We start from the raw sequence: 24,735 nt of genomic DNA, 5'->3' as shown, positions 1-24,735 counted from the left end.
AGTTTCAAGGGGATATAAATGAATTTTTGAAAAGAGAAAAAACTATATACCATGGTATTCTCCTGACTAGACTATAAGGTGACTTGGGCATTGGGACACATATATGTATGTCATATATATATTTTTTTCTTTTCTCTGTGGCTTCTATTTTAATACTTTTCACCTGAATATTGACCATTCAAATGTTGCTCAAGTAAATTAAAATAAAAAAAATAATTTAGTCAGAATTCACCATTATATGTATGGAATAAAGCACACAGAAGCAAATGTATTCCCATCTCTAAAATTCTGAATGTCTATTCAGTACACTAAACTAGACATTTTAGATGCTATCTAGTCTTGGAGCTGACTCTATAACCAAAATGGAATCATTATGGGTGCAGTTGGGGGAATGCCATTTATCACATTAGTCTAGAATTCCTTCTATTCTGAAACAAATACCCAGACATTATTTTTAGCTTTTATGATACATAACTTGCACAGAATTGTACTTGGATAGCTAGCAAAAGGAAAAATGCAAGCAGGACTATAGAACACTCTCTGCTTCTGAAGAATAAAGGCATATCATTAAAATTAAGTCAAATTACATGGTTTTAACTAATTATGATTTAATTAGCAAAAGCTGATTTTGTAGAACAAGAGCTTATCCTTCTTATCCCTTTAAAATATACTGAGAAAATACACAACAGATTCTAATAAGCCTTTGTCATATTTGGTATAAAATTTTGTGAAGAAGACGTTGACCAGTCCAACTTATATCCTTAAAGTTCTTGGTTATCTGAAACTAAACAGTGAGCTCTCTGCCTCTGAGTTTTGTTATCGAAGGAGTTGAATTAGTTGACTCTCCATGGATCACTTTCTATGATGTTTCTTGCTCTCTATTCAGATATTATCATGATACTACGTTAAGTTGATTAAATAAACATTAGTATAACTCAACAAGCACCTAACTAGCTGTATGAGAAAATGTGCATAATTTTACAACAGCAAGACTCTTCTAGTAAATGATCTTTCATCATCTTTCACCATCATCATAATTCTCTGCTACCCCCTCCTCCCATTTGAAACTCCTAAGTTCCATTGAGCAACTTTCCATGTACTTACTGTTTCCAACACTGTTTAGAAAATTCTCCATGGGATGCGCTTTTATTTTTTTCTGCATCATTTCCCCCAGACTGTTGCCTTACTCTTTTGACTCTCCAGATTTGATGTTTTTACACACAGCATCAACTAGATGCTTTCAAGAATCTCACTCATTGTTTCTCGGCTTATCTACCTCTTTTCAACTTAACCAGCCATAAAACAGCCCCATATCTTTTGCATTTTAAAATGAGACACTGTAACCTGAAACTCTTGCAAAAGTGAATTCCTACTTCTCTGATTAACATATTCATTCTTCTCAGCTTTGTTGATTCAACAATATTTACTAGGCACCTGCTATGAGCCTGCACTGTGCAAGGGTCTTTAGGTTCAGTAATGAGAAAACAGACATCAGTTCTGCTTCTCTGTGGCTTCTATTCTAGTGGGAAAGACACATTCATAGACCTTATCATAAAATTCCTGTTTGTAGAGAGGTACTCCCAAGGGAAGGGTCTCAGCTCTATGATAGCCCATCTGAAGAGAGCCTAACTTTGATACAGGGAAATTTCATTGCCAACCAGTTGAGAAAGCAGGCCTATGATTGGAAGCAGCATGGTGGTTAGGTGTAGAAAAGGAAAAACTATAAGATATGTATGTATTAAAGTATGATGCTCTGAGTGATATATTAGGCAGCTGGATTTACTGTGTGATCTAATACCCATTCTCATGTTTATGGAGAGAACAGTGCAAGCAAGTCTTCAGTGTTACCCTTGGCTGGGGCATTTTCTCACCAGGGTGGGCAATGTATCTCTTCCATTCTCCACTCATTCTTATAAATATGGACCATCAGTTGAATAAGTCACTGGCACATATAAAGTTTTTGGTTTGGCAGTTCCACAAGTTTCAAATCTATCAATCTATCATCTATCTATTTACCTATCTGTTTATATGTCTATCATCTATCGACTTATCTATTCATTAACTATTCATTGCCTATATAAATATGATAGTGATTATTAGTGTGTATGTGTGTTTGGAAGATTAAGGAATCCTAGATTGAATAAGTAGATAAATTAGATAAGCCATGTCTTACCAATATCCTCATAATTACTAATAGTGTTTAATTGTTGCTGTTCAGTCACTAAGTCGTGTCTGACTTTTTGTGACCCCACGGACTGCAGCACGCCAGGCTGCCCTGTCCTTCACCATCTCCCAGAGCTTGCTCAAACTCAAGTCCATTGAGTTGGTGATGCCATCCAGCCATCTCATCCTCTGTCGTCCCCTTCTCCTCCTGCCCTCAATCTTTTGCAGCATCAGAGTCTTTGCCAATGAGTCAATTCTTCACATCAGGTGGCCAAATTTTTGGAACTTCAACTTTAGCTTCAGCCCTTCCAATGAATATTTAGGGTTGATTTCCACTAGGATTGAATAGTTTGATCTCCTTGATGTCCAAAAGGACTCTTCATGAGCTCCTCCAGAACCATAGTTCAAGAGCATCAGTTCTTCAGACTCTCAGCCTTCTTTATGGTCCAACTCTCACATCTGTACTGACAACTGGAAAAATCATAGCTTTGACTATATGGACCTCTGTCGGCAAATTCATGTCTCTGCTTTTACACTGTCTAGGTTCTAGAGAGGTTTTGTCTAGGTTCTGCTTGATAGCTCAGTTAGTAGAGAATCTGCCTGCAATCCAGGAGACCCTAGTTTGACTCCTGGGTTGGGAAGATCTGTTGGAGAAGGGATAGGCTACCCACTCCAGTATTGTTGGGCTTCCCTTGAGGCTCAGCTGTTAAGAATCCACCTGCAATGTGGGAGACCTGGCTTCAATCTTTGTTATAACTTTTCTTCCAAGGAGCAAGCACCTTTTAATTTCATGGCTGTAGTCACCATCTGCGATGATTTTGGAGCCCCCCAAAAAAATTTGCCACCATTTCCATTTTCCCCCCATCTATTTTCTGTGAAGTGATGGGACTGAATACCATGACCTTAGTTTTTTGAATGTTGAGTCTCAAGCCAGCTGTTTTCACTCTCTTCTTTCATTTTCATCAAGAGGCTCTTCACTCCTCTTTGCTTTCTGCCATTAGGGTTGTATCATCTGTTGCTTAAGTGTAGAAATAGTCTTTTCCTATCCTGTGAGGAAGGCAGATATGAATAGACACTCAGAGGACGCAGAGAAGCCATGGTTGTCTAGGGGAAGAGATATTGAAAGGAGTTAAAGGCTATTCGACACTTTTTTCTAAAAAAGTCCTCAAGAAGGATTTAGCTCTCGATGGTGCTTTTCCTGTGAAAGAGGGATGTAAGATTGCCTTTCCACATTTGTACTGCTTTGTTCAGAGACTATAGGTTTAAGGCACCCATATCCTTTGCTTCTTAAGAAACTCCAAAGTAACAGATATATACAGTAATTCTAAATATACATCCTTGTAATACTGACCCTGCTTTTCTTATCAGTAAATTTGCAGTAACAAAATTTTCTTGAGTGAAACTATGAAACTCACCTATTATGAAGCTTATTTTAGGAGGATAAATGTAAATGTATTTTGGGAGTCTTGTACTTCATACATATAGTCAAAACTGTTACTTTCAACCCACCAAATCAATCCATCAGTATTCAGACAAAACACTGAATCATGTAAACATGATTTCCACAAAACAAACAAAAATTATAATGGTGCTATAAATAATGAACTTCTCTCCACAAGCCAATGTAACCTTTCATTCCAAGTGATCTTTCTAACAATTTCCCAGAACATGGTGTATGCAAAAGAGCTTCTTTTATGTGAGTTTAAATTCTTGTATGTATTCCCAATTAATTCTATATCCTAATATTTATTCTGTACTCTATCACTTGCAAAGTATTTTCACACTTGCACAATTATTATCTCATTTCAAATTAACAATACTCCATGGTAAGGCTGGTGGGCATTATAATTCCAATTTGAGATATGAAGGGAAGATTCAAAAAGTCAATCATTTGCCTGACATCAAATAAAACGTCATTTGCAGAAGTAATGAGAGTCATCAGGATTTGCTAAGCAACAAACAGCCTGGCCATGAGAATAGGTGCCCTGTATACATCTCCCTGTAAGGCTAGCATCAACATTTCAAGGAATTTAATGTTACTACCAATTAACTGATAAGAGAATGGAGGTTAACCTAGTTAAGTAAATGGCAGAGGCTAGAACTAAACTAGGGGCATTTCACTGTGAGTCATGCAATAGTTTTCATATTAGTTTATTTTCTCCTCATTCAATAGCTTATATCAATGACTTTTTTATGATAGCAGAATAATTTGGGTCCATATTTTTCAGGTCAAATGATCAAATAAGGAATGATTTATAGTTGTTTCCTGGAGATTTCTGTAGACAGTGTCTTTTTAAAAAGTAATTATTTTGAACAGTAATTTTCTATCAAATCACCAATTTCTTCTCCCCTGCAGAGTGTTTTAATAGGAGAGTCAGCATATGGCACTGTTGATTTAATTGCTGCCACATAGACTAGCTGGAAGTGTTTAAGTCTTCCTTATTTAAATCTTTTTTTTTTTTTTTTTCCCAGACATTCCTCTTAGTCAAGATTTAAATGATGGGCTAGGGGAGAAATCCCATAGAAGCTTCATCATCATCACCACCTGATATTTATCTCTAAGCACTTTACAAAATACAGAAGAAACAATTCTTGCTTGCTAAAACTGAAATCTGAAAAGAGGGCAGTCTCAATTCTAAACATACAGAATTAGGTCATTTTCAATAAATGTATTTACATTTACAAATAAAAAATCAAATAAGTACTAAAGAAAAGATTCAAATGATTGTGGAGATGTTTGACAGTAAAAATTCTACCCAAGATGGTACGTATCAAAGCTGTAAAGTGATCTACTAGCATTGCAATTTTTTAGGAGCTGATTTCATATGTATATAGAGCAAAAACAAATGAAACTATATATAGTAGAAAAGAGTAGATGTTATTTTCCCCTAAGGATTAAGCACACATAATAGTTCCTAGCTTTTTAAATTAAGATGCTCAAAAATAGGTACCTGTATGTGCCTAGCTAAATCACATTGTCATGTACCTGAAACTAACAGAGCATTGTAAATCAACTATCCTCCCATAAAAAATAAAAGAATAATAAAGTGTTCAAATGCTGAAAAAAGCTGCTTTGTTATTATTTCAGTATCTTTGAAAACAAGGTTTATTAAGAAATACTACTTCAATTTTCTTGGAGCTGGGATATTGATGTCATCATAAGATGAAGTAAAACTGGATCATGAATTAGCATTTTTGATGCCAAAAGGTGAATCACTGACTGAGCATATCCACATGGAGACAAACATCAATAGCTAGAATTTACACCATATCAAGCTATGACGTCGTCCGGAACACTGGTCTCCAGTGATATTTGCTATCTTAATTCTAGCCGGCAACAGGAAAATAAAAGATAATTTATATATTTTCAAATGCTCTAGAATATTAATTCTGCAACCCTGTCTAGTTTATCACTCTCATGTACGTAACTCTTTGATCCATTATTGGAAAACACTATAATGCATATTAAACAGGAAGACAGGTGTTATCAGTGCTGCCCAACTCTGTAGTTATTGCTAAGCTGTGTGCATATTTTATTTCTCTACATCTCTATTGCCACTTATTTCCTTTGGATTTGATGCTCTGTTTTCAGAAGCCAAATTAAGGAAATCCGGGCATGGGAATTAATGGGGTCATCCAGTCACTCACTCTGGAGGAACCTAGTTATACATTGGTTTCCATATGTAGCACTGCCCTCTACTGGGTAAATAAAAAAATTGATGTTATTAATGGATTTTTAATTAACACTTGACAGTAGAGAGTTAACAGTAGAGATGGAGAAGAAATGGCAACCCACTCCAGTATTCTTGCCTGGAGAATCCCAGGGACAGAGGAGCCTAGTGGGCTGCCGTCTATGGGGTCACAGAGTCGGACACGACTGAAGCAACTTAGTAGCAGCAGCAGCAGCAACAGTAGAGAGTATATGAAAAGATAATTCAATTTAACTACCCTGATATTTTTCAACAGGAAGGGGCTGAGGAATGTGATCGTAGAATATGAGAATTTTTAACTTTTCATATAGACATTTTTGCTTTGTTTTGAAAAAAGTGTATTCTTTGATATGAATGTGAGAAGCTCTTGATTTGACCTTAGATTCTATGGGGGCTTAAATGAGAGATAATTGGTTTACCGTATGATAAACCAATTAAGTGATAAGGAAATTGAAGACAGTATGACATTATTTAAAATTTTTATCTTATTTATCTGAGTTGGTACTTGAAGCAGGTAGAGAATAATATTATGTTTTTTTATTTATAGCTTTATTTTGTTGGTAACTTTAGCTATATTTATGATTAGTTTATATCTTGATGGTGATTTAATGTTTCCTTTCAGGTATACTTTCTTTAAGATATCAAGGAGGATCTGCTAAGTATATTTTTTCTTTCTCTCCTTATCCTGTTACAATGTAGGGTAGGAATTTTAGAAATTAACACCATGTTAATTATGCCTTAACCCAAAAGACAAATGTTCAATACCACTATCAGTGTGTTTATAAATTTAGGCAATAAAAAACTCTAGGTAATACTGAATTAGTATTAAAATATGATTAATTACACTAATAAAAAAATCATTTTGAGTAAATGGGGAAGAGATATGACCAGCTATATATTTTTTTTTCAGAAAATTTAAAAAGATGGAAGAAAACATGAAAATTATTTTTCTATATATGCAACACATGATCTAAAATCAACTGAAGGTCAGATCTTTATTAATCTTGCTTTTCATATCAGCATGTTTTTATTAACAAACTTATAGAGGATACAGAATGGCAACCAGTTATATGGTTGCTTATGATAATGTTTCATGGCAGTTGTTAAGTACTAAACACATTTGTTTTTATTAAGCAAACTTATAGAGGATACAGAATGGCAACCAGTTATTTATTTATTTTTTTAATCTCAGTTTTATTTAGTTATTTTTTTTACTTTACAATATTGTATTGGTTTTGCCATACATTGACATGAATCCGCCATGGATGTACATGTGTTCCCCATCCTGAACCCACCTCCCACCTCCCTCCCCATCCCATCCCTCTGGATCATCCCAGTGCACCAGCCCCAAGCACCCTGTATAATGCATCGAATCTGGACTTGCAATTCGTTTCACATGTGATAATTTACATGCTTCAATGCCGTTCTCCCAAATCATCCCACCCTCGCCCTCTCCCAGAGTCCAAAAAAGTGTGCTATACATCTGTGTCTCTTTTGCTGTCTCACATACAGGGTTATCGTTACCATCTTTCTAAATGCCATATATATATGCGTTACTATACTGTACTGATGTTTTTCTTTCTGGCTTACTTCACTCTGTATAATAGGCTCCAGTTTCATCCACCTAATTAGAACTGACTCAAATGTATTCTTTTTAATGGCTGAGTAATATTCCATTGTGTATATGTACCACATTTTTCTTTTTTTAATTTTATTTTATTTTTAGACTTTACATAACTGTATTAGTTTTGCCAAATATCAAAATGAATCCGCCACAGGTATACATGTGTTCCCCATCCTGAACCCTCCTCCCTCCTCCCTCCCCATTCCATCCCTCTGGGTCGTCCCAGTGCACCAGCCCCAAGCATCCAGTATCGTGCATCGAACCTGGACTGGCAACTCATTTCATACATGATATTTTACATGTTTCAATGCCATTCTCCCAAATCTTCCCAACCTCTCCCTCTCCCACAGAGTCCATAAGACTGTTCTATACATCAGTGTCTCTTTTGCTGTCTCGTACACAGGGTTATTGTTACCATCTTTCTAAATTCCATATATATGCCTTAGTATACTGTATTGGTGTTTTTCTTTCTGGCTTACTTCACTCTGTATAATAGGCTCCAGTTTCATCCACCTCATTAGAACTGATTCAAATGTATTCTTTTTAATGGCTGAGTAATACTCCATTGTGTATATGTACCACTGCTTTCTTATCCATTCATCTGCTGATGGACATCTAGGTTGCTTCCATGTCCTGGCTATTATAAACAGTGCTGCGATGAACATTGGGGTACTCGTGTCTCTTTCCCTTCTGGTTTCCTCAGTGTGTATGCCCAGCAGTGGGATTGCTGGGTCATAAGGCAGGTCTATTTCCAGTTTTTTAAGGAATCTCCACACTGTTCTCCATAGTGGCTGTACTAGTTTGCATTCCCACCAACAGTGTAAGAGGGTTCCCTTTTCTCCACACCCTCTCCAGCATTTATTACTTGTAGACTTTTGGATCGCAGCCATTCTGACTAGTGTGAAATGGTACCTCATAGTGGTTTTGATTTGCATTTCTCTGATAATGAGTGATGTTGAGCATCTTTTCATGTGTTTGTTAGCCATCTGTATGTCTTCTTTGGAGAAATGTCTATTTAGTTCTTTGGCCCATTTTTTGATTGGGTCATTTATTTTTCTGGAGTTGAGCTGTAGGAGTTGCTTGTATATTCTCGAGATTAGTTGTTTGTCAGTTGCTTCATTTGCTATTATCTTCTCCCATTCTGAAGGCTGTCTTTTCACCTTGCTAATAGTTTCCTTTGATGTGCAGAAGCTTTTAAGGTTAATTAGGTCCCATTTGTTTATTTTTGCTTTTATTTCCAATATTCTGGGAGGTAGGTCATAGAGGATCCTGCTGTGATGTATGTCAGAGAGTGTTTTGCCTATGTTCTCCTCTAGGAGTTTTATAGTTTCTGGTCTTACGTTGAGATCTTTAATCCATTTTGAGTTTATTTTTGTGTATGGTGTTAGAAAGTGTTCTAGTTTCATTCTTTTACAAGTGGTTGACCAGATTTCCCAGCACCACTTGTTAAAGAGATTGCCTTTAATCCATTGTATATTCTTGCCTCCTTTGTCAAAGATAAGGTGTCCATATGTGCGTGGATTTATCTCTGGGCTTTCTATTTTGTTCCATTGATCTATATTTCTGTCTTTGTGCCAGTACCATACTGTCTTGATAACTGTGGCTTTGTAGTAGAGCCTAAAGTCAGGTAGGTTGATTCCTCCAGTTCCATTCTTCTTTCTCAAGATTGCTTTTGCTATTCGAGGTTTTTTGTTTTTCCATACAAATTGTGAAATTATTTGTTCTAGCTCTGTGAAGAATGCTGTTGGTAGCTTGATAGGGATTGCATTGAATCTATAGATTGCTTTGGGTAGTATACTCATTTTCACTATATTGATTCTTCCAATCCATGAACATGGTATATTTCTCCATTTGTTAGTGTCCTCTTTGATTTCTTTCACCAGTGTTTTATAGTTTTCTATATATAGGTCTTTAGATTCTTTAGGTAGATATATTCCTAAGTATTTTATTCTTTCCGTTGCAATGGTGAATGGAATTGTTTCCTTAATTTCTCTTTCTCTTTTCTCATTATTAGTGTATAGGAATGCAAGGGATTTCTGTGTGTTGATTTTATATCCTGCAACTTTACTATAGTCATTGATTAGTTCTAGTAATTTTCTGGTGGAGTCTTTAGGGTTTTCTATGTAGTGGATCATGTCATCTGCAAACAGTGAGAGCTTTACTTCTTCTTTTCCAATTTGGATTCCTTTTATTTCTTTTTCTGTTCTGATTGCTGTGGCCAAAACTTCCAAAACTATGTTGAATAGTAATGGTGAAAGTGGGCACCCTTGTCTTGTTCCTGACTTTAGAGGAAATGTTTTCAATTTTTCACCATTGAGGATAATGTTTGCTGTGGGTTTGTCATATATAGCTTTTATTATGTTGAGGTATGTTCCTTCTATTCCTGCTTTCTGGAGAGTTTTGATCATAAATGGATGTTGAATTTTGTCAAAGGCTTTCTCTGCATCTATTGAGATAATCATATGGTTTTTATTTTTCAATTTGTTAATGTGGTGTATTACATTGATTTGCGGATATTGAAGAATCCTTGCATCCCTGGGATAAAGCCCACTTGGTCATGGTGTATGATCTTTTTAATGTGTTGTTGGATTCTGATTGCTAGAATTTTGTTAAGGATTTTTGCATCTATGTTCATCAGTGATATTGGCCTGTAGTTTTCTTTTTTTGTGGGATCTTTGTCAGGTTTTGGTATTAGGGTGATGGTGGCCTCATAGAATGAGTTTGGAAGTTTACCATCCTCTGCAATTTTCTGGAAGAGTTTGAGCAGGATAGGTGTTAGCTCTTCTCTAAATTTTTGGTAGAATTCAGCTGTGAAGCCGTCAGGACCTGGGCTTTTGTTTGCCGGAAGATTTTTTATTACAGTTTCAATTTCCGTGCTTGTGATGGGTCTGTTAAGATTTTCTATTTCTTCCTGGTCGAGTTTTGGAAAGTTGTACTTTTCTAAGAATTTGTCCATTTCTTCCACGTTGTCCATTTTATTGGCATAAAATTGTTGATAGTAGTCTCTTATGATCCTTTGTATTTCTGTTGTGTCTGTTGTGTTCTCTGTGTTGTGTTCTGTATGTCTGTTGTGATCTCTCCATTTTCATTTCTAATTTTATTGATTTGATTTTTCTCCCTTTGTTTCTTGATGAGTCTGGCTAATGGTTTGTCAATTTTATTTATCCTTTCAAAGAACCAGCTTTTGGTTTTGTTGATTTTTGCTATGGTCTCTTTTGTTTCTTTTGCATTTATTTCTGCTCTAATTTTTAAGATTTCTTTCCTTCTACTAACCCTGGGGTTCTTCATTTCTTCCTTTTCTAGTTGCTTTAGGTGTAGAGTTAGGTTATTTATTTGACTTTTTTCTTGTTTCTTGAGGTGTGCCTGTATTGCTATGAACTTTCCCCTTAGGACTGCTTTAACCGTGTCCCACAGGTTTTGGGTTGTTGTGTTTTCATTTTCATTCGTTTCTATGCAAGTTTTGATTTCTTTTTTGATTTCTTCTGTGATTTGTTGGTTATTCAGCAGCGTGTTGTTCAGCCTCCATATGTTGGATTTTTTAATAGTTTTTCTCCTGTAATTGAGATCTAATCTTACTGCATTGTGGTCAGAAAAGATGCTTGGAATGATTTCTATTTTTTTGAATTTACCAAGGCTAGCTTTATAACCCAGGATGTGATCTATCCTGGAGAAGGTTCCATGTGCGCTTGAGAAGAAGGTGAAATTCATTGTTTTGGGATGAAATGTCCTATAGATATCAATTAGGTCTAAATGGTCTATTGTATCATTTAAAGTTTGTGTTTCCTTGTTAATTTTCTGTTTAGTTGATCTATCCATAGGTGTGAGTGGGGTATTAAAGTCTCCCACTATTATTGTGTTATTGTTAATTCCTTCTTTCATACTTGTTAGCATTTGTCTTACATACTGCAGTGCTCCCGTGTTGGGTGCATATATATTTATAATTGTTATATCTTCTTCTTGGATTGATCCTTTGATCATTATGTAGTGACCATCTTTGTCTCTTTTCACAGTCTTTGTTTTAAAGTCTATTTTATCTGATATGAGTATTGCTACTCCTGCTTTCTTTTGGTCCCTATTTGCATGGAAAATCTTTTTCCAGCCCTTCACTTTCAGTCTGTATGTGTCCCCTGTTTTGAGGTGGGTCTCTTGTAGACAACATATGTAGGGGTCTTGTTTTTGTATCCATTCAGCCAGTCTTTGTCTTTTGGTTGGGGCATTCAACCCATTTACGTTTAAGGTAATTACTGATAAGTATGACCCCGTTGCCATTTACTTTATTGTTTTGGGTTCGAATTTATACACAATTTTTGTGTTTCCTGTCTAGAGAATATCCTTTAGTATTTGTTGGAGAGCTGGTTTGGTGGTGCAGAATTCTCTCAGCTTTTGCTTGTCTGAAAAGCTTTTGATTTCTCCTTCATACTTGAATGTGATCCTTGCTGGGTACAATAATCTGGGCTGTAGGTTATTTTCTTTCATCATTTTAAGTATGTCTTGCCATTCCCTCCTGGCTTGAAGAGTTTCTATTGAAAGATCAGCTGTTATCCTTATAGGTATTCCTTTGTGTGTTATTTGTTGTTTTTCCCTTGCTGCTTTTAATATTTGTTCTTTGTGTTTGATCTTTGTTAATTTGATTACTATGTGTCTTGGGGTGTTTCGCCTTGGGTTTATCCTGTTTGGGACTCTCTGGGTTTCTTGGACTTGGGTGATTATTTCCTTCCCCATTTTAGGGAAGTTTTCAACTATTATCTCCTCAAGTATTTTCTCATGGTCTTTCTTTTTGTCTTCTTCTTCTGGGACCCCTATGATTCGAATGTTGTAGCGTTTAATATTGTCCTGGAGGTCTCTGAGATTGTCCTCATTTCTTTTAATTCGTTTTTCTTTTATCCTCTCTGATTCATTTATTTCTACCATTCTATCTTCTAATTCACTAATCCTATCTTCTGCCTCTGTTATTCTACTATTTGTTGCCTCCAGAGTGTTTTAATTTCACTTATTGCATTATTCATTATATATTGACTCTTTTTTATTTCTTCTAAGTCCTTGTTAAACCTTTCTTGCATCTTCTCAATCCTTGCCTCCAGGCTATTTATCTGTGATTCCATTTTTAATTTCAAGATTTTGGATCAATTTCACTATCATTATTCGGAATTCTTTATCAGGTAGATTCCCTATCTCTTCCTCTTTTGTTTGGTTTGGTGGGCATTTATCCTGTTCCTTTATCTGCTGGCTATTCCTCTGTCTCTTCATCTTGTTTAAATTGCTGAGTTTGGGGTGTCCTTTCTGTATTCTGGCAGTTTGTGGAGTTCTCTTTATTGTGGCGTTTCCTCGCTGTGTGTGGGTTTGTACAGGTTGCTTATCAAGGTTTCCTGGTTAGGGAAGCTTGTGTCGATGTTCTGGTGGATGGAGCTGTATTTCTTCTCTCTGGAGTGTAATGAAATGTCCAGTAATGAGTTATGAGATGTCTATGGTTTTGGGGTGACTTTGGGCAGCCTGTATCTTGAAGCTCAGGGCTGTGTTCCTTTGTTGCTGGAGAATTTGCTTGTTATGTCTTTCCCTGGAACTTGTTGGCCCTTGTGTGGTGCTTGGTTTCAGTGTCAGTATGGAGGCGTTTGATGAGCTCCTGTCAATTAATGTTCCTTGGAGTCAGGAGTTCCCTGGAGTCAGGGTTTGGACTTAAGCCTCCTACTTCCAGTTATCGGTCTTAATTTTACAGTAGTTTCAAAACTTCTCCTTCTATACAGCACCACTGATAAAACATCTACGTTAAAGATGAAAAGTTTCTCTACTGTGAGGGTCACTCAGAGAGGTTCACAGCGTTACATGGAGAAGAGAAGAGGGAGGAGGGAGTTAGAGGTGACCCAAATGAGATGAGGTGGAATCAATAGTGGAGAGAGTGGGCTAGCCAGTAGTCACTTCCTTATGTGCACTCCACAACTGGACCGCTCAGAGATGTTCACGGAGTTATACAGAGAAGAGAAGAAGGAGGCAGGAGACAGAGGTGGCCAGAAGGATAAAAGGGGGAAATGAAAAGGAGGGAGACAGATCCAGCCAGTAATCAGTTCCTTAAGTGTTCTCCACCGTCTGGAACGCACAGAAATTCACAGAGTTGGGTAGAGTAGAGAGGGGTTAGGGAGGAGATACAGGTGACCTGGTGGAGAAAATGGAGAGTCCAAAGGCAGAGAGAGCAGTCAAGCCAGTAATCTCGTACACTAGTGAAAAATGGGTCCTGAAGATTGGGTTCTTAAAGGTACAAAATTGGTAACAAATACATAAAAGCAAAAATTAGAAATCTAGAGTAGAGTTTGGAATTTCAAAAATGCAATGTTAATGAAAAGAAGAAGGAAAAGAAAGAGAGAAAAAACGAACAAAGAAAAACAAACAAGGTCGTGAAAATTATAAAGAAACTACAGGTACAAAATTGATAACTAATACCAAAAGGCAAAAATTAAAAATCTAGAGTAGAGTTTGGAATTTCAAAAATACAACGTTAAAAAAAAAAAAGAAGAAGAAAAATAAAGAGAGAAAACAAACAAACCAACAAAAACAATGTCGCAAAAATTATAAAGAAAATACAGGTACAAAATTGATATCAAATACCAAAAAGCATAAATTAAAAATCTTGAGTAGAGTTTGGAATTGCAGATATACGATGTTATATAAAAGAAGAAGAGAAAGAAACAGAGGAAAAAAAAAGTCACAGAAATTATGAAAAAAACTATAGGTACAAAATTGATAACATATACCAAAAGGCTAAAATTAAAAATCTAGAGTAGAGTTTGGAATTTCAAAAATACAGTGTTAAAGAAAAGAAGAAAAAGGAAAAAAAAAAAAAAAACACGGTCAAAAAATTATAAAATATATATATGAAGTTTGCTGAAGAAGAAAAAAAAATAGTTTTTGTTTTTTTTTTTTTGCAAAGTAATAGTTATAAAGTGAAAATTAAAGGACAATAGAGGACTTAAAAAATTTTTTTTTAATTAAAAAAAAAGAAAGAAAGATTGATCGTAAAAATAGTAAAAATATATCTAGGTCTTTCTCTGGTTTTGTTGTGAGTATTGTGGGTTCAGTTCATTTTTGGCAGTTCCTTAGTCCGACTTATATTTCTCAAGATCTATAGGCCCCTTCCTATGTAATCCGTAGTAACCACAGGGTTTTAATCTATGGCCTGTAGCTTCCAAGGCGTTTCCCTCTGTTATAGCTTCTTCTGTTTTCTGGTCTCTTCAGTGTCTGGTTCCCGCCCTGACACAAAGGGGATGGTTGAGGACACTATTTTTTTTTTTTTTTTTTTTTAATTTAGGCTCACTTGTTCAGCCGCGCTGTGGGGAGGGAGGGAGGGATGCTGCAAACAGATAACACTGGCGTGCGCTCGCAGTGCCTCAGCCACATTGGGTCTGCCCCCGCTCACGGCGCGTGTAGCCTCCCTGCCCACACTGCTCAGGCTCTAGGTTGTTCCGCCGGGAACAATCAGAGGCCGGCCCTGGGCTGAGCTCCCAGGTCCAACGGCGCGTGTAGCCTCCCTACCCACACTGCTTGGGCTCTAGGTTGTTCCGCCGGGAACAATCAGAGGCCGGCCCTGGGCTGAGCTCCCAGGTCCAAGCCGCTCAGGTTCAGGCACTCGGGTAGTCCTCAGAGGCGCAGACTCGGTTGGGCCTGCGTTTTGTGTTCTTCCCAGATCCGAGCAGCTCAGGTGATGAGGTGTTTGGTGGGCGCCAATGCTGCGACTTATCGCCTCCCCGCCACTCGGTTATCTGGGTGTAAAACCGGCGCACCTTCTCAGGCAGCTGTTGACCGTCCAGACCCCCAAGAAGTTTTAGTTAGCAAAGAAGCCTGCTTACAGTTTTATAGATAGTGTCTCTCTGGGGCTGCGATTGCCCCCTTCTGGTTCTGGCTGCCTGTCACCGGAGGGGGGAAGGTCTGCAGCCGGCTATCTCTGTTCAGTCCTTTGTTCTGTGCGCGGGCCTGGCGGTGTCTTAGGTTAGGGCTGGCTTTTCGCATGGTAGATATCCCACAGTCTGGTTTGCTAGCCCAAATTATTTCGCTCAGATAGCGCTCAGAACATTCGGCCTGATTCTTACTCTAAGGCACACAGCCCATGCCGCACTTCCCTGCCCAGCCCCCGCTTGCTAATGCCGTGTGCAGGCGTCTGCGCTGCTTCTCCGCTGGGGGAGTTACCATAGGGCTCACAATCCGCGATTTTTAATTGTTTATTTTTTTTCCCCTCCCTTTTATGTTGCCCTCTGTGCTTCCAAAGCTCGGCACAGATTCAGCAGTGAGAGGGTTTCCTGGTGTTTGGAAACTTCTCTCTTTTTACGACTCCCTTCCCGGGACGGAACTCCGTCCCTCCCTCTTTTGTCTCTTTTTTTGTCTTTTATATTTTTTCCTACCTCCTTTCGAAGAGTTGGGCTGCTTTTCTGGGTGCCTGATGTCCTCTGCTGGCATTCAGAAGTTGTTTTGTGGAATTTACTCGACGTTTAAATGCTCTTTTGATGAATTTGTGGGGGAGAAAGTGTTCTCCCCGTCCTACTCCTCCGCCATCTTGGCTCCTCCTCCGAACCACAGTTTTCTTATGCATTTGTCTGCTGATGGACATCTAGGTTGTTTCCATGTCCTGGCTATTATAAACAGTGCTGTGATGAACATTGGGGTACACGTGTCTCTTTCAATTCTGGTTTCCTTGGTGTGTATGCCCAGCAGTTATACGATTACTTATGATAATGTTTCATGGCACTTGTTAAGTACTAAACACATTTTAAAAAACTAAGATGGAATTGACACCCTCCTGTGAAAACAGAGGATAGAGCAAAATTCTTTGCAGCTGGTAGCATAGGAATATCTGATGTCAGGCCCAAGTTCTCCTTCTAAAATAGTTTTTGTTGACTCTCTTTTTGACTAAACAAATTTTCTAACCTGAAGATGGAACGTCTCATAGATGGCTTTCAGTGAGAATATTTTTTCCTGTAAGATTATTTTGCTGATTTTTTTTTCAAATAATGTCAATTTAATAAAGTTGTGTCATAAGTAGGGCTACATTCATAGAAATCCCAAAGGGATTGGCCCATAAATTGCATTGGTTTCTTTTAAAAGTCTAATAGTTCATAGGGTGTGGTGTGTGAGTGAGTGCTCAGTCATGTCCTACTCTTTGCGGCCCCATGAACTGTAGCCCACCAGCCTCCTCTGTCCATGGGATTTCCCAGGCAAGAATACTGGAGTGGGTTGCCATTTCCTTCTCCAGGGGATCTTCCCAATCCAGAGATTGAACCCATGTCTCCTTCATTGCAGGTGGATTCTTTACCACTGAGCTACCATGGAATATTAAATATGAATAGAAGACACATTTTATTTTCTGAATTTTGACATTTTCTTCATTTACTAATCTAAGTATAAAGCCATAAGAATAATGAGTCTTTATCACCAATAGAAATCAACTTTCTTTTGTGTCATACTTGTTGCAGATACTAAAATTATCACTAATAGTCACCATTACTTTAAAACTGCAATTGTTATTAGAACAAATACTACATATTGTTATTTAGTGCATTATTGATAAAGCACATTTCACCATATGATATTTTTTAATGATTTACAATTGTGTTTATAACTGATATTCTTTGTTGTTGAATTTTATGTCATTAATTTTAAAATGTCAATATTTAATTAATTTAGTTTTTTTTTTTCTTATTAGAGTTGACCTTTGTTCCAGTTCAGAATAAGAGCAGAGACAGAAAATATTTTGCTGCCTGGGATTGGCAGTGGAAATTAAGGTGGATACAGATGGCATGAGATTTCATTTTAGAACGATGGAAATGTTTCATGTTATATTGTGATCATTGCATAATTCTGTAATTCAACAAAATTATTGAGTTTTATATATAAAATAAGGGAATGTTGTGGCATGTAAATTACCCCTCAGTAAAACAAAAGAGATAGGCTTAGGAATCTAAAAACAAACAAATTAAAATAAATACGTATGCATTGGTATCAACAAGTATATGAAAAAACTCAAATCTGAATATTATGTTGGCAATGTTGGTGGTGGTTTAGTCACGAAGTCATGTCCAACTCGTGCGATCTCATGGACTGTAGCCTGCAAAGCTCCTCTCTCCATAGGATTCTCCAGGCAAAAGTACTGGGGTGGGTTGCCATTTCCTTCTCCATATATTGGCAACAACATGTCAAAAAAGAAATACAAAACTAAATTTCAACAGTCTGTATCTTCAGTCATATATACTGTTGGAGGAATGTATTCTGAAGACAGAAAGGAAAAATAGAAAATTTTGAAATTTATTTAGTAAGCTTTTGTTATTAATGTCATAGAGGTAGAAATTCTTTTGAATTTGAAACAATGAGTGTGTGTGTCTGTATAACTGAATAACTTTGCTGTACACCTGAAATTAACATAACATTGTAAATCAACTATATTCCAATAAAATTTAAAAAAGAAATTCTAAACATTATCTGTAGAGTAGATTCAAGTATGTGAGTAACTATATAAATGTTTGGAAGCCAGAGTTCTCACTGTGGGAGACAGAGTTTACATATATGGACTTTTTTGGCAAAGTGATGTCTTTGCTTTTTGATATGCTATCTAGGTTGGTCATAACTTTCCTTCCAAGGAGTAAGCACCTTTTAATTTCACAGCTGCAGTCACCATCTGCAGTGATTTTGGAGCCCAAGAAAGTAAAATCTGTCACTGTTTCCACTTTTCCCACTTCTCTTTCCCAGGAAATGATGAAACTATATGTCATGATCTTAGTTTTTTGAATGTTGAGTTTTAAGCCATGGACATGAATATGCCAAAGAATCAATTAATCAATCCAGTTATCCTCTACTGGAAATGAACTCAAAACCAAAAAACTATAGAAACAACTTAACATGAAAGAAAGACATCAAACAACAATGAGAAATCATAGACACCTTCAAAGGAAGTTCTCGAATCATATTAAAGTGGATGAAATGATGAGAGAAGGTACAGCTATTTCATTGACATCTAAGAAAAAATAGATTCCTCATATAAGTTACTAGCATGCACACACACATCTAAGTTACTGCTGCAAAACAACCATTTTCTTTTGTTCACATTTTGAGGGTTGGAAATTCGGGATGAGTCTAAGGTGGATGGTATTTATCCCTGATCCAGATCGAGGGGCTGGAGGACCACTGCCAATACAACCTCTCCTTCCATGCTGCACAACGTCTCTTCTCCCAGGCATCTCCCAGGTCATCATTCACATGACATGGCAGCTAGCCTCCCATAGGACTGTCTTTGGACTTTGGCCCACGCGGCCTGACACAGCAGATAGGACAGAAGATTCCACCCAAGAAAATAGAGAACTGGCCAAGCCTGTGTGGTATCAGCATGTTCAGTTCAGTTCAGTTCATTTAAGTCACTCAGTCATGTCTGACTCTTTGCAACCCCATGAATCGCAGCACACCAGGCCTCCCCATCCATTACCAACTCCCGGAGTTTACTCAAACTCATGTCCATCGAGTCTGTGATGCCATGAAGCCATCTCATTCTCTGTCGCCCCCTTCTTCTCCTGCCCCCAATCCCTCCCAGCATCATGGTCTTTTCCAATGAGTCAACTCTTCACATGAGGTGGCCAAAGTATTGGAGTTTCAGCTTTAGCATCAGTCCTTCCAATGAACACCCAGGACTTATCTCCTTTAGGATAGATTGGTTGGAACTCCTTGCAGTCCAAGGGACTCTCAAGAGTCATCTCCAATCACAGTTCTTTTATGCTTCAGCACTCAGCTTTCTTCACAGTCCAACTCTCACATCCATACATGACCACTGGAAAAACCATAGCCTTGACTAGACAGACCTTTGTTGGCAAAGTAATGTCTCTGCTTTTGAATATGCTATTTAGGTTGGTCATAATAAACAGCTGGAAAATGTGAAACCTAAAATGTTAAAGGGAAACCAAGAGGAGATGCACTGTGTTCCCTCATATTCATTGGGAATTTCAGAAGGAAAAAAATGTAGAAACTTTAGCAGAGACTGCACTCAAGAGATGAAACTCTATTTTTTTTGGAGGGGATGGGGAAAATGACTTGATTTTCTTGAGGAGAAGTGGGCTTTTAATGTGGAGCAAAATAAATTAAAAATTCATACTGAGTTATAACATGTTAAAGACAAAATTAGACATTAAAAATTTGTTAGAGAAACTTCCCTGGTCGTCCAGTGGTTAGGAATTTGCCTTCCAATGTAGGGTGTGCAGGTTCAATTCCTGGCTGGGGAGCTAAGATCCTATACGCTTTGCTGCCCAAAAATCAAAATGTAAAACAAAAACAATAGTGTAACAAATTCAATAAATATTTAAAAAAAATGGTCCACATTAAAAAAAAATCTTGAAAAAAAGTCAGACTACTGACAAAGAAATCAAATTGTATTACATGTTCGAGTTCTCAGAGAAAGAGACATGATGAGAGATGGCTGGAACATCCACTGGTACATTTCTTAGGTTTCACAGGAGAAATGGATGTAAATTTCATCTTTGAAGTATCATATTTGAATAGCAGGTAAAAAAAATTGCTCTGCCTAGGCACATGTATTCTCTAAGTACTGTACATGATTTGAAGGTGTAGAATTATATTGTTGTTATAATAAAGGTAATAATAATATACTACTGCTAATACTTAACATCTATTCCTTGTCGTAGATGCAAGATTTTTGTAAGGGGCTTTACAGTCATTTCATCCTTGAAACAATGTTGGGAAATGGCTATTCTTTTTCTCTCCTTTGTGAACAAAAAAACAATTTAATTGTCAAAGGTGGTGGTGGTGGTTTAGTTGCTAAGTCGTGTCCAATTCTTGCTACCTCATGGACTATAGCCCTCAGGTTCCTCTGTCCATGGTCTCCAGGCAAGAATAGTAGAATGGGTTGCCATTTTCTCCTCTAGGGGATCTTCCCAACCCAGAAATCGAACCCGGGTCTCCTGCTTTGCAGGCAGATATTTTACAGACTGAGCTACAAGGGAAGCCAAAGGTAGCAGATAGTAGAAGGGGCTGCTGCCACTGCTAAGTGGCTTCAGTCGTGTCCTACTCTGTGTGACCCCATAGACGGCAGCCCACCAGGCTTCCCTATCCCTGGGATTCTCCAGGCAAGAATACTGGAGTGGGTTGCCATTTCCCTCTCCGATTCAGAGCTGGTATTAAACCCTAGGTACATTTCTCTCTGAATTCCAAGCTCCATGAGCACACAATACTCTTCTAAAGAGCTCAAGATTGTCATCTTTCCCAACACGTGTACCGTGACTGTTTGCATGAGGTTGGCCAGTGTGCCATCTGTGAATACTTACTTGGGACACGTGACTTCTCCTGAAATACAACTGTGTTTGTAAAACAGCAAGACCTTTTATAATGAGGTAGTAATGGAGTTTTGCTTTTTATCGTACTTTCCTAATAAAAATCCTCTTAAAAATAATCTCAAATGAAATTTTCTTTACGGAACAGAAAGTGTCTTGCTACATTAAAGCTGGTAGAAGATTAATGTTGTTGCCTCTTAGTTTTAACTACTCTTAACGTCTATGCCATTTAAATAAAAGGGATATAAAAAAATGTGTTTCAACACTTCAGACTAATCCAAATTGTAGTCTTTGCAAGCAACCCTCTTCTCTCAACAATCATGCACTTTGCAATCAAGCCTTTGAAATTCTGCTATGTCCCTCAGATTAGCAATTTATACATACTCTTAAATGCATGTATTGGATTTTAAACTTTTATAAACAGAAAATGATTATTGTTGAAGTATAATAATCTTACTGAAAATATATGCCCCTTCCTATGATGTAATAATGTGATAGATTTGTAGCCATTCTTATACCCTGAAGGATCTGAGCAAGCATTCATGTACATTTTGCATTGCCAAACTTTCTCTTAATTTGTTCATAGATGGTCATAATGGTTCAAAATATTTATATACTTTCATCTCCTGCATGCGTGTTAAGTCACTCAGTCATTTCTAACTCTTTGTGACCATATGAACTGTAGCCTGCCAGGCTCCTCTGTCCATTGTGTTCTCCAGGCAAGAATACTGGAGTGGGTTGCCATGCCCTCATCCAGGGGATCTTCCCCACCAAGGGTTTGACCCATCTCTCTTATGCCTCCTGCATTGGCAGGTGGGTTCATTATCACTAGGGCTGCCCAGGGTGCCCATTCATCTCCTGACTGGTATGCAATCCATTCGAAGTTGGATAAGTTGGGAATCTTAAAGTCTTTTGAAACTTTTTTCTTTATTTCTCTCTCTCTCTCTTTTTTACATTGTTTTCCAGATCCATTGTCTCCACCCCCCTGGCATGTTTTGAAAACTGACTTGCTCTGTGTCTAGGGTGCAGTACTCACCCCTGACTCCATTCTTGAAGGTTTTGTGGTAGATGTTTTATTCTTCAGAAGGGAACACATATAAGAGAAACTGTAGCATCAGTTCATCCATTATATTATAAAGCATCACTAGTATGCTGATAAGTCACTTCAGTCGTGTCCGACTCTGTGCGACACCATAGCCAGCAGCCCACCAGGCTTCCCCCGTCCCTGGGATTCTCCAGGCAAGAACACTGGAGTGGGTTGCCATTTCCTTCTCCAATGCATGAAAGTGAAAAGTGAAAGTGAAGTCACTCAGTCATGTCCAACTGTGTGCGACCCCGTGGACTGCGGCCCACCGGGCTCCTCCGTCCACGGGATTTTCCGGGCAAGAGGACTGGAGTGGGGTGCCATTGCCTTCTCCGAAATCACTAGTATAGTTCATCGTTTTTTATATACTACCATTTCTCTTTTCTTCCCAGCACATAGAGGAAGATGAATAAACAACTCATAAATGAATGAAATATTGTAGCACAAGATATGCATTTTTTATGTGTGTGTATATATATATATATATATATATATATATATATATATACACACACACACACACACATATATATCTTGGGTTGAGAAAGTGAAAGTTTTGAAAGTAAAAGTGTTAGTCATTCAGTTGTGTCTGACTCTTTGTGACCCCATGGACTGTAGCCCAGGCTCCTCTGTCAATGGGATGCTCCAGGCGAGAATACTGGAGCGGGTAACCATTCCCTTCTCCAGGGGATTTTCCCAACTCAGGGATCAAACCGAGGTCTCCTGCATTGCACACAGATTCTTTACTGTTTGAACCACCAGGGAAATCTGGTAGATGGGAAAATACAAATCAAATTTCTGGAAAGAATATTAAATAAGCAAGAAAAGAGTCTGGTCCTTAGTCTATGCTCAAGGCGCTGGCTACATGAAGAGGGAAAATTGACAGTGATTTGGAATTTCATGCATTTTGTCTATGCAAATAAAATTTAATAACAAAGTGGCAGCTTTGTTGAACATTTATTATGTCCCGGGCACAATTCAGAGTGTCATACGCATAAACACTGAAATCATAGCTACATGAAGTCATAATAATATTGTCATTGCAATTTGAGAACCCTGAGACATGGAGAGTTAAGTGACTTTCTAAATCATACAACTTTTAGGGAAAAATTGAACCCAGGTGGTCTAGCTTAGAATCTAAACTCTTAACTTCTATGTCACAGCTGCTTTTACTGAAGTGTAGGAATTAAACAATTTTTGAATTTCTTCCTGTTCTAACATGATGAAATTCTCAGTTTTCTTGAATGTCAATAAATAGAATAATAGGATGGAAAGTGAAATATCTGGAACAAAATTTTGAAAAAGCAGGAAATCTAGCTGGGAGAAGGCTGAAATGATTATCTCATAGAGCCAGTATGTCTTTCAAAAATAAAAACCAGTTTATTACTTAAGAAATAGTACTAGAATCTATAATGCCAATAGTTTATCCTTCAGTGTCATGAATTCAAGTAATATCCGTCAGCTAGTATTCTCCTTTTCTACAGCAAGTATGTCAAATGCAGGGACAAGTCAGAAAATATAAATAAATCGTAGATAACAACCACGTTATGTTATGTTTTGGTATGTTAAACCCTCATCTAACAATGGCTGAGTCACATTTGCTAGTCACTGAATAAGTAACAGATCATCATTATCTTCCTTTGTATTTTTCTATCTCCAAGCTAAATTGGAATACACCATTTGGAAAATAATTTGGCAAAATCTAGTGAATCTAGCCTTAAACCCTGAAATTAAACCCCTAGGTTCATCACCTGCAGCAATGCTATGACATATACAGGGAAACGTGTGCAACGTATTCATAGAATCTGTTGGTAATAGCATAAAAAACAATGGGCCTATTTTTCCACTCTCCCATCTAATACTAATGAGTACGTCTCCTACATATGAACCTTAAAGTTGAGAGCTTTCAACCATGTGAACACGTGTTTGCCTGTCCAATCAGGTAAGTTAGTGCACGTGTCTGGTGCACATTGTCAGTTGCATGCCTCCTGTACAGTGGTTGTGCCTTTGTGTACTTTACTGTAAGGCACGGTACAGAATGCAGCAGTCTGCGTTCTGTGTCTTTACTTCAAGCCCAGGATGTACGGAAGGAGGCATGAAAGTAGTGGGGATATAGCCCGGCTACTTCTGTATCTTTCAATGCACTGCACTGTAATATTAAAAATGCTTTCTTTAGTTTTTGTGTGCTTGCTTTTTTAAAAAAATAATTAATTTATTTCCATTGGAGGGTAATTACTTTACAATATTGTAGTCGCTTTTGCCATACATTGACATGAATCAGCCATGGGTGCACATGTGTCCCCCATCCTGAATCCCCCCCACCTCCCTCCCCATCCCATCTCTCAGGGTCATCCCAGTGTGTGTGCTTGCTTTTTATCTGTTATTTGTGTTTAGTATTATAAACCTATTATAGTACAGTGCTATAATAGTTGATTGTATTAGTTGGCTACCTAGGCTAAATTTGCTGGACTTGAACAAATTGGACTTACAAATGCATTGTCCGAACAGAACTTGTTCACTTATCTCTTTCAGAGGTAACTCCTTTTTGAATACCTCAGAATAGGCATGCCCCACTTCTGTGAACATATTTTAACCCTGGTGCTTTTCCTTCCTGGGAGTTACCGTATGCAATTTTCTCTTTCTTTGGATAATTGTTTGCTTGTTTTTTTCTGACTCCCTATAAAATAAGCTCATGAGTATGAAAAGTCTCATGGTGAGACTTACATATTAACACCGTCAAATCACTGATACACTTTGTTTTCTACACAAAATTTCCCCAGTGATTTTTTGTCGGGCTTTTTGCTTTCAAAAATATCTGTAGTAGCTCTAGAAACTGGTGTACTCCAGAGA

This window comes from Bubalus bubalis, chromosome 19, assembly GCF_019923935.1.
Source record: "Bubalus bubalis isolate 160015118507 breed Murrah chromosome 19, NDDB_SH_1, whole genome shotgun sequence".
NCBI lineage: Eukaryota > Metazoa > Chordata > Mammalia > Artiodactyla > Bovidae > Bubalus > Bubalus bubalis.
Note: the sequence above shows the minus strand (reverse complement) of the source record.